At 37.0% G+C, this 11,519-nt stretch overlaps 1 pseudogene; it reads right to left on the bottom strand.

The window, feature by feature from the left end:
* Positions 1–8,511: 8,511 nt before the first annotated feature.
* Positions 8,512–10,150, bottom strand: LOC138165833 (lactoylglutathione lyase-like; annotated as a pseudogene).
* Positions 10,151–11,519: the final 1,369 nt, after the last annotated feature.

Here is an 11,519-nt window from a genome sequence, read left to right as displayed (position 1 = left end):
TGATTTAAGGATGAAAGGGACCTTATATGTTATCTGGGCTGGATTCATTTGATCGGTATGGAAACAGTCTGAGGAAAATGAAGCAATATACAGTAGTAAAAATAATGGACCCAGGAATCTAGTCCAGATCTTCTTACTTCAAATCCAGAAGTATTTCCAATGTACCATGAGATGTAGGGATGATGTCAGGAACGTCTTCCTAAATAGATAAGCTACGGAAGATGTGACTGAATGTCCCTGTGAATACTAGAATAGGAAGGTTTATTATACTAAACACTAAGGGAGATGCCAAAAATCTATAAACAGCAATCCCTGTGCTCAGATGCATAAAATCTAGAAGGGAAAATAAGATATATATGCATGAAAACATAACTAACAATAAAATACAACAAATAATAAGTGTAATATTGACAAGAAGTCCTCTTGGCATCATGAGGAGGAAGAGAATTCTTTGGATTGCAGTGGTCAGAGAGAGAGATCTGAGATATCTTTGAAAAATGAGTGTGTTTTAAGAGGAGAGGGGTAGAAATTCCAAATTGAAGAAATGTTATAAGCAATCATGATGGTGAAAGAAACAGCAGACAAACCAAATTGTCAAAAACTAAGGAATTTTGTGAGGGAATATAGCAGATAAAGTTGAAAAAGTTTATGTCCTTGAATGTCATACTCAGGAGCCTGGACTGTAGGTCACAGGAAGGCAATTACCATTTATATAGTGCCTATTATGTGTCAGGCCCTGTGTTAAGTGCTTTTTATAAATATTATCTCACTTGATCCTTACAACAACTCTGAGAAGTAGGTGCTACTCTTATCCCTGTTCAAAATACATGCATTTCTTATCCCTCTATATAGTTGTGGAAACTGAAGCAAACAGAGGTGAAGTGACTTGGCCAGGGTCACATAGCTAGTAAGTGTCTGAGGCTGAATCTGAACTCAGGTCTTCCTGACTCTAGGCCTAAAGCTCTATCTACTTCACCACTAGCTGACACTAATAGAAAATGCATACAATTTCCTGAGAAGGGAAGTCTCGTGAATATAATGATTTAGCAAGATTGATCTGATGATTTTGTGAAGGATGAAAGAAGGAAAGACAAGAAACAGATAAGATATGATTGGCAATGAGAATGAAATAGAAGAAATATTTCAAACAAAAAACTTTTTTTGGTCTTATCTCTCTTATTTTATTGTAAGTTCTTTTAAAAATTATTTTTAGTTTGCAGAATAAAAGAAGCATTTTCATAACAATACAATAAGAACATGATTGTACATGAAATTGCAAATCTGCTATGCACAACTTGGTATTCCTTTCAAATATGCAATAAAATTATCATGTAAATTTCTTTTTTTCCCTTCCTCTGCCCCTCAGATTTAGCTACCATTAAACACAAATAGGTATATTTATGTAAAATTATTCTATACGTACTTCTATTTATCAGTACTTTCTCTGGATGCAGATAGTATCTTTCTTCATATATCCTTTATAATTTGGGTATTAATAATAATCAAATAATGCTGTTATGATTATATTATTATATATTATAGTATACTATCATACACTGTCTCGGTTCTACTCATTTCACGCTTCATTATTTCATATGAATCTTTCCATGTTTTTCTAAGATCATTGAGTTCATCATTTCTTATAGCACAGTAAAATTCCATCATAATCATGTACCACAGCTTTTTCAGTCATTCCCAATTTATGGGCATCCCTGTAATTTCCAGTTCTTTGCTACCACAAAGTGAGCTGCTAAAAACATTTTTAGAGCGTATAGGTTTTTTTCCTCTTCTGTAGTCATCTTTGGAAATAGACCTAGTAGTAATATTGCTTGGTCAAAGGGTATTTTATTATTATAGTTGGTCAAAAGGTAGTTTAATAACTCATTGGGCATGATTCCAAATTGTTTTTCAAAATGGTTGTATCAGTACATAACTCCACCAACAATGAATTAGGGTCTCAATTTTTTTTTACATCCCCTCCAACATTTTTCACTTTACTTTTCTATCATATTAGCTAATCTGGTAGGTGTAAAATGATATCTGAAGGTTGTTTAATTTGCATTTCTCTAATCAACAATGATTTAGAGTGTTTTTTTTTTCCTATGCCTATAAGTTGTTTTGATTTTTTCATTGGAAAACTGCCTGTTCATATCCTTGAACAATTTATCAATTAGGGAATGACTCAAATTCTTGTAGATTTGACTAAGTTCTTTATATGCTTCAGATATGAGACCTTTATCTGATAAACTATCTATAAAATGTTGCCCCTAATTTTCTGCTTTCCTTCTGATCTTGGTTACATTTGTTTTATTTGTACAAAATCTTTTTAATTGAATGTAATAAAAATTATCTATTTTGCACCTAACTTTGTTCTCTATCTTGTGTGTTCATATAGTGTTTGCCTCTCCATAAGTCTGAAAGTTCTTTCAATATAAGAATTATGTTTCTTTATTTAGTATCCATGCATTGTACCTGTACTACACTGTTCTTAAAGTACACTTTCAATTGAAGTTGATTTCCTGACTGATGCTTGATTGACTTTGTTTTTAGAAATAGTTTTTATTTTTCTATTGCTGGGATTTAATGGTACCCTTTGAGATAGCTGAATCAAATGCATACCCCTCCACTCCATATCTGAATTTTCAGGGTAGGTGAATCAACTCATACTTTGAATTTTTTTGGCATTTGCTTTAACATCTCATTTATAGAACTTCAGCAACATTGTAGTCCTGAATATTTTCAGTGAGTCAAAGCATTATTCTTGGAAAAAAGGAGAGAAAATATAAAGTAAGATAATTTGAACAGGGGAAGGAAAGGAAAAGAAGAGTAAATGTGGTAAAGTGCCATAAATGATTACATCAGTTAGGATCATGTGAATAATAAAATGGAGGACCAGACATTTTCTCTGATTCTCATGACCTCTCAAGCCTTTAAAAAATAAGAATTATGTATAAGAGGTAAAGCAGTTTCATCTATCTCTACACCAAGAACCTTAATGAGGCAACAGTTGGATAAATTAATAGCAGAGAAGGATAATACCTAATCCCTAATGCACTTACTCTGTATACCCTCCCTTACCAGGTGGCAGAATCAGACCCAAAGATTTGTGCTCTCAGATCCAGTCAGCATTCCCTTTGCTCCTGTTGTAGTCTTTGTCAATAACTTTCACATTCTACAACACAGATATGTTGGTGTGACTAAAAACTCAAGTCTGATCCCCCCATCCTATAAAAAGGAGAATATATAGAAAAGAGGAAGCACACTATGTCTGAGGTGGTGGCATGTAAGCTGTTCTGTAGAAGGGCTCAACCAGATAACTAAGGAACAGAGGGCCAGGGATAGGAGAATAGCATATATATGAAGCTTTATGACACTGGAATGAAAAGGGATTAGTTTTGGGTAGCAGCCAGTTTTATGTCTCACTTGGGGCAAAACCTGAGGTGGGTCAAAAGTGAATTCCCCAATTTGGGAGGATGCTGAGACAGCTTTGAAGTCACCACCCTCCTCTCCCCCCCTCCTCCTCCCAAAGGATTCTCCATCAAAAGGGAAGGAGACAGAAAATGAGTAATAGAGGGCTATAAGGAAAAAAAGAATAAAATAATCAAATATCTAAAGAGGAAGAAAACTCAGTTAAAAATTTTGAGCAGATAAACCATTTGGTAGGATATTAATAACAGAAGGGAAAATGGTCTTCAGAAAATCTAAACAAGTCCAAATATCTCTGAATAAATATTGAAAGACAAAAGGAGGTGAAACAATGTCTGAAGAGACTGACAACTCAAGAAAGCAAGGAGCTATAGCAGGATGTTCTAGAATGGTTCATTAGAGAAGCAAGAGTCATGAAAGCAGATTTTATGGCCTGAACAGCAGAAATATTTGATAAAATAGAAAAACTTGAGTCCATGATGGTTAAATTGAATAATTCTAAAATTTGAATAATACAAATCTGTTCTCTGCCCTCCAGAATCTAAAGAAGGGAATGGAATAATATGTTTTAAAAGCAAAAGAACTTAAGATGCTACCCAAAGTAACATACTCTGCAAACCTGAGCATAATGGATGATGGAAAAAATATTAGCATTCAATAAAGGAGACATTTGAAACTTTACTATGCCCCCCCCCCACACACATACCCACACACCCCAAACAAAACAGAGATCAAATCAGATAATTTTCTTTGCAAACACCCCAGACAACAGAAATATGAGAAGGGGAAACAAATACAGCAAATGGGGAAGGGATAAATAATGAAATAAATCACCATGGAGGAAAAAAAGGAAAAAAAACCTGGAAAGAGAAAGACACTTATGGGTTTAAAAACAACAACAGCAACAAAACAATGGAAGGACCATTAAGAGATTAAATTTTAACAGGATGGAAGGAAAGTAGAGTGGAACTGGAACTTAAATAGGACCGAAAAATCATGGACTAAACTTCATAGCATCCTGCCTAAAGGTGAATTCATGCTTTTTTTGTAGGACAAAAGAGCAAAATGGGAGGGCATGTAAAAGGGGTAAGTAGACAAAGAACAGAGAGGAAAATTGGGATGTGCCCTAATCAATAAGATGGCAACAATAAGGGAATAATAACTACTGTAATGTCTCAAAAAGAGGAGAATAAGTGACATGGCAAATGGAGGAATTGAAATAGGGGAAAGAAAGGGACAAATCTCTATTCTGTAGTAGGAGGGTCTCACTGAAGAGCACTTTCATAGGGGAACAGGGTAAAGGAATAGTCTCTCTCAGCACTAAACAGTACTTTTGTAAAAACTGCCCACATGTTAAGGCATAATCTGTTACCTATAAGAAACCCACTTTTAAAAAAGGCCAAAGGGGGTGGCTAGGTGGCACAGTGAATAGAGCCCAGGCCCTGGAGTCAGGAGGACCTGAGTTCAAATCCATCCTCAGACACTTAACACTTACTAGCTGTGTGACCTTGGAAAAGTTGCTTAACCCCAATTGACCTCCAAAAATAAAATATATATATATATATATATATATATATATATATACACATATATATTTAAAAAGGCCAAAGACATACACAGAATAAAAATAAAGTGTTAGAACAAAATTTAGCACACATCAAATGAATCTAAAAAAGGGCAGTCAGTACAGGTGTAATAGTTTTCTCAGCAGTAAATAGAACTTTTACATAAATTGACAATGCATTTAAGCACAATCTGTTACTTATAAGAAAAACACTTAAAAAACCCCCAAAGATATACATAAGAATAAAAATAAGGCATTGGAATAAGATTTAGCATATATGAAGTCAATCCAAAAAAAAAGCAAGAGTTGTAATCATTCTGTAAGACAAAGCAAAAGCAAAAATCCATGACATAGGGGGTGGCTAGGTGGCACAGTGAGTAAAGCGTCGACCCTGGAGTCGGGAGGACCTGAGTTCGGTTCCGGCCTCAGACACTTAACACAAAAACACTAGCTGTGTAACCTTGGGCAAGTTACTTAACCCCAACTGCCCTCCAAAAGGCCAAAAAAAAATTCATGACATAAGAAGAGATGGACAAAGAAACAACATTATGCTGAAAGAAAGCATAGATCACAAACCAATATTAATATTAAACTTAATGGTCCTGTTGGAAAATTTTTATTGCCTTGTTTGAACCTTGCCCTGCATGGCTAAGAAACCAGACCTGTTGTTAGAGACCAGATTTGTTTAATGGTTAACTTTTGACTCCAGGTTATCCTGATTCCAAAAATAACCTTCTAGGGGACCAGAGAAGATGTGTTTTATCTGGAGACTGCCCCTGTGTTGGCTAATCAGTTACTGTTTCCTTGCTTCTTTGTTTGAATTCTATAATATGTAACTCACAGATGCTTGTGGGAAGGGAGGGAAAGTGGGCTAAATTATTTCAGTTCTGGATTTTGTTCTCTGCCACATCAGTTATGGTGTCAGAAGCTGGATCTGGTTTGCAACCAGAAGGGTGTCACCTGCCTAGACAGTAAGTAACCTGAGGGTTTGAGTGGAACACAGTTCTTGTTCCTTTGTCTGAACTTTACATAATAAAAGGGACTGTATAATACCTTGACATGGGGAATCACTCAGGGCAGGATTAGAACTAGCCTAACCACCCTAAGTGGCAAATTATTAATCCTCTTGAATTGATCAACCAAGGGTATTGGGGGTGTTGTATATTTGTCAACTGTTAAGTTTGGCCAGTAGTTTTCTGGCAGATATCTATTTCTGTCTCTCTCCTTTTTTTTTTTCTTTTTCTGTATTTCCATCAATCCTCCTGTGACAATTAAAAATAAACTGTATACCTGGTCTGTGACAGTATACTGGTGACAGCCATCCTGATGTCCTAGTGAGTATGGTATGGTACCAGATATAGGACTCAAAATGCAAAGGCTTCTAGTGAAACCACGGGACCTGCTGGGAGGAAATCCTTTATCCATTTAGTTGATAGAGTGACTGTGATGAACTGTTTGCTTAATACTATTCCTACACTAATTAACTTAGGACAGCCCCAGATTAATAAGGGAAGCCTGAATTTGTACTAGTGTAGCACCAACACAATATTCATAGCACCAATAATGACCATGAATATACCAGCCTAATTCTGAATCGCAAAATATAACAGACTCTCCATATATAAGACAGAAGCAAAACATCTATTCAGACACCAGAAAGCCAAATCCCAATACCAGGAAACTGAATCCATCATAGTAACAAAGAAGTTAATGTATCGTATACAGCACAGCAGAGAGCCACACCATCCTTTAACCTATCCACAAACAAACAGTCACAAGCCTAACTATCACAGCAGGGAGCAGACAAACACTCACAAGTCTAGCTGTCTCCTTGGGTGCATTTTCTCCTCCCTCCAGCTCTAACTGCTCTGACTCTCAGCTTCCTATGGGTTCTGCTCTACCCTTCAGCAAACTCCTCCAACCACAGGCTCCATGTGATTACATTCAACCTATTAGGGGACAGGGAAGATCTTCAAATCAGGGAAGATCTTTAAATCCCTTAGACTTATTCCCTTATTATTATTAAGGCAGGGAAGATGTTCAAATTCTCATTACTATTACAACTAGTCAGAATAAATTGAGCATTCACAGGCCAGATGTTCATACCTCAACAGCAGGGAACTCCTTTTTATTTTTCTCCTTCCGACAAGGTGTTTGAGGGACCCAGAGTCCCTAGGTGAGCAGTCTGGAATGAATTCACAGGCTCAAGCATTCTGAGTCAAGTTCGTAAAAGTTTATTGTTACACTTTGCAGTGGGCATGAGTTCTTAGGGAACCTGCAACCTTAAAGGGGTAGAATTAAAGTTTTTATAGAATAATCCATAGTATAACCTGTGCCAATTATGCTAACTGGGTGAGTAAGGGTGGGATTAGGGAGGAGTTAAGGTGTGGTCAGTGCTTAAAGAAACATGCACTTTTAATATCTATTACACAGGTGTATTGCCCATAATTCACTGGGGAATAGCCCAATGGGGGGCTGCATGGAGGTGTGCTTTTAGGCTTGAAACATCACTAAATCAACTAGCAGTCAGGGCTGACTGAGAAGTGCCCAGTCTGCTACCCATCAATGTCCTGTTTGATAAGATGAATGTTGGGAGTACACATATGTCCCAGACTAACGAGGGATCCAGGATGTGTATAATGGACTCATAGATAGTGAAGGATTCATAGGTACAGCTGGTTATTATACTAAGGGGAGATAAACAGTTCATGAATGGTTGCTAGGCAGAGTACTAGCAGGGGGAAGGGACAGAGATAATGCTCTGAGGCTGGGGAGATTTGAGGCTAGGGTGAAATGTGATTTTGCAAACTGATGTGATTTTACAAACTGTGGTTCAAGCATGGTCACCCAAGCACCCCATCACTTCTACCCTCCCTTTGAATATCTCAAGAAAACCTTTGCTTTCTGTTGTGTCTACTGTTGTTTCATAGATTTTGCTACCTTGAAAGATTTCTAAGAGAAAAATGTGGCCAACCATGAAAAACACTGTGTTAGAAAACCACAGAAAGGGAGTTTTGGATCCTGGGGAAGATTTTTTTTTAACATAAGTAGGCTTTTATTCTAATTCTTTATTTTGGTGTGGAGGCAACTCTGGCTTCCAGAAGTCTATACCAGTAGAACATAAACTTAGGTAGTTTCAGTGGTAAGAAGGAAAGACTTTAAATATTGGCCTTGTTGGCAGATAATGTCTGTTGCGTGAAGACCAGCCTAATGATGCTAAAGAAATTCTTCATGAAGAATCTGACATGAGTAGGAGAAAAAATATTTGCTTTATCTAGTGGTCAATTTCAATGTAGAAGGCTTATCATGATGCATTTTAAGGTTCTAATTTCAGATGCATGATCTCAAAAGTACAGCTTTAAAAAAATTAATCACTGAGATCTTGATTACATGAAAATACCTTAAACAGAATAAAGTTTCCACTTATCTCAAAAAGCTTCTATGACTTTAAAAATACTTTCATACTAGCATCCTTATCAACCTGATGGGATTTTTAAAAGTTGCATCTCAAGGCATCTGCCTGAACTTAATGAATACTTTATACTAAATTCTCCAATTTTTCCATTTGTAGTTCACATTAAATTTCAAGGTGTGCACCTTCCTTTATTCTCCATTGTGAAAAGTTATTTCTAGGGAATTTAAATCTCAGAAGACATCACAACACAATCACATTAAATGCTTTTTTGAAAATGATGGTTAAACAAAAGTTAAAAGGCAAAGAGAAGTGATGTTCAGGAAGCATAAAAGGCTAATTTAAAATTGGCCTCTGAGGAAGAATTGTACTAATTATTACATAAAAGGCAAAGATGTATGACTACATTCAAGGACAGAGTTGGAACTATAGTATTTCAACTAGTGGGAGACATAATGCTTTAAAACATGAATAGTAAATGTAAAATACAGCCAAAAATGGGTCACGAATAGAACCAAAGAACAAATCTGAAGTGGAGAAAGGACTATGTAAATACTGCATTCTTCCTTTAGTCTAAGCAACCTTGAATCACATTCTTGTTTTCAAAATGTCTTCTAAAGAAATCTCAAAACTGTAGTGTTCTGGCCAAACTAAGTGAGAGTTATCATATGATTAGGATTCAGAATTTCAATCCAGTAGCCATCAGGATCTTGAATAAATGCCAGTCCTTTCATTTTGCCTTCATCAAGTTTCTTAACAAATTTTACTACTAATTCCTCAAATCTTTTACAAGCACTTTGTATATCAGGAACAGGAATTCCTATGTGGCCAAATCCCCAAGGGTCTGAATTTCCATTATGGTAAGCCTGGTTCTCATCATTTTCAGTGCCCCAGTTGTGTGTTAACTCAAGTGTAGCTTTTCTGGAAAACATCCAAGCTGTTCTTTCACTTTTATCTTTTGGGATGTCATTTTTGTCTTCGTAGGCCAAGAAGCAGAGTGAAAATTTCATACTGGGTGTAGCAGCAAGCACCCCGGCGTTCCCAGGGTGGCTGCTAGCAATACAGGTTCTTGGATCTGCTTTGTTAAAGGAAAGCAACTCAAAATGGGTTAACAAGCTTACTTTAATCAGTCAGACATATATCGTTTACCTTGTTCAGGGGAAAAAGATCAGCACCCCAAACTTCAAAATATACAGACAGAATTATCAAGACAGAAACAGATCAAGTAGACAGATTTCCAAACTGTCCAACCATTACATCCATACCAAATCAGCATCTGGGTTTTTCAAAGCTGGGGGACTCTCAACAACGGCTTCCCAGAATTCAGATCAAATCACAGAACACTGCTCAAAGTGAGTCCCAAAACAAAGCTACACATCAGGGCTTATATAGCCTTCTCCTGGCTCAGAGAATGTAACAACCTTATTGACTCACTGGCCAATCAAGAAGTATCTACTGAAAAACAAGCCTCCCTCCCCAGGCTTCAGGTGCATTTTAGCCTAGGGGCAGGGAAGATCTTCCAAATTTGCATTCCCATTACACTGGGAAAATCATATTTCCCAGAGTAGTGTCATTCCAAGAATCCTTGTGTAGAAATCCAGTGACTTTTTTGGATCCTTTATTCTTAACATTGTTTGTTGCAACAAGAAATCCTTGGTGCTGGGGTCTGGGTCAGAGCATAAACTCTGGGTGGCCTCCTCAGTGAGATCCTTGAATGGCTGCGCAGGGTCTGCCATGGCGATGAGCATGACTCCTGTGTGGCCTGGCGAGAAGGGAAGATGCCAAATGAATGATCCTGGGGAAGATTAATGAAATTTCCTACTTTAATAGTTCTCCTAGCTTTCTTTAATCTGATGCCAAAATCTCCATCTCAGTAAGCAGAGACTCCCATTTTAGGCTTTCCATGAAATAAAAAGTTTTAGAAGAAGAAAAAAAAACTGCAAGATACTTTCTGTCATTTCAGCCCTGGCCACGTTGGGATTATACAAATAAAGTCAGAAAAGCAAAGATTTCCTCTCTTTCCAGGAAACCTTTTTCTAGTTTGTAGAAATTTGTGGCATTATAAACTAATTGAAGACTTTTTTTGTGGAAATGTAATATTTTTTGCTGTAAAATTTAAAATTGTGGTTTGAAGATTTTTGTAAATCTTGGAATATTTTAAGAGGAAATGAACATGTGAGACTGCCATCATAGTTCTTTGGAACAGAACTAATGGCTCCATACTTTGAGGTGCTGGCAATTAATGACTCTTGGGAAAATTGAATTTTGAATGATACTATTTATGATCATAAATTCAGGTCTGACTTGATCGTTTGTCCTAAAACTAATGCATAATGTAGTCTCATTTAAGTGAACTAATTGTGACATTTGATCCTCTCTAGGTATATTAGACAGCTTTTAAAAGGGGCTTAAGCTAAGCCGTAGGTTTCTGCCTTAAAGCCTTCTTAATGCTCCATGCTCAGTGCTCATTTTCTTCATCATTTTCATTCTCCCTTCATGCTCATTCTTCTTTTTAGTTCACATTCATAGCTGGGGTGGGATGGGTGTGTGTGGGGGGGGTGGGGAGGCTTAACAATGGCTATGCAGAATCAGGACATCAAGAATTCTCAGGTGAAGTGTTCTTTCCATGAGTGAGCCTCAAGGTGATATCAATCATCCAATTTACATATGGTTTTACTCAGCATCTGATTGGTTCAGTGTGGAAAGCCCATGTGCCTAGCCCATGTGCGTAGTACCTGATTGACTGAGCCCACATGGGTAGCCCTCATATGTAGCACTGAAACTCAATACTTGTGCCCCAGTGCCCAAAGGCATGAATGCCTTGGAGCCTCAACACCTAATGTGTTATAAGTGTGGGTTGCCAGGGTTCAAAGGAAACCAATTCTTCAGATGCCTGAGGCTGGGAAACTGAACTTCAAAAGAAAAACAACAAAAATCCCACTTTGCTTGTGGTTACAGATGCAAATATAAAAGATCTCATTGTTTATAATTTTTCTGTTTTGAAGTTGTGATCACTAATAGTTACATATTCATGTATAAGATTAGGTAGAGTATTTCATTCTTTCTGCATGATTTCAGGATCATATAGATGCTGTTAGAGGGGGTAAGACAATTAGG

The sequence above is a fragment of the Petaurus breviceps genome, unplaced genomic scaffold (genome assembly GCF_028583685.1).
Source record: "Petaurus breviceps papuanus isolate PSGF00001 unplaced genomic scaffold, PetGlider_PUasm1.0 216, whole genome shotgun sequence".
In the NCBI taxonomy this organism is placed as follows: domain Eukaryota; kingdom Metazoa; phylum Chordata; class Mammalia; order Diprotodontia; family Petauridae; genus Petaurus; species Petaurus breviceps.
The sequence above is the reverse complement of the archived record's forward strand: the minus strand, read 5'-3'. Positions and strand labels throughout refer to the sequence as shown.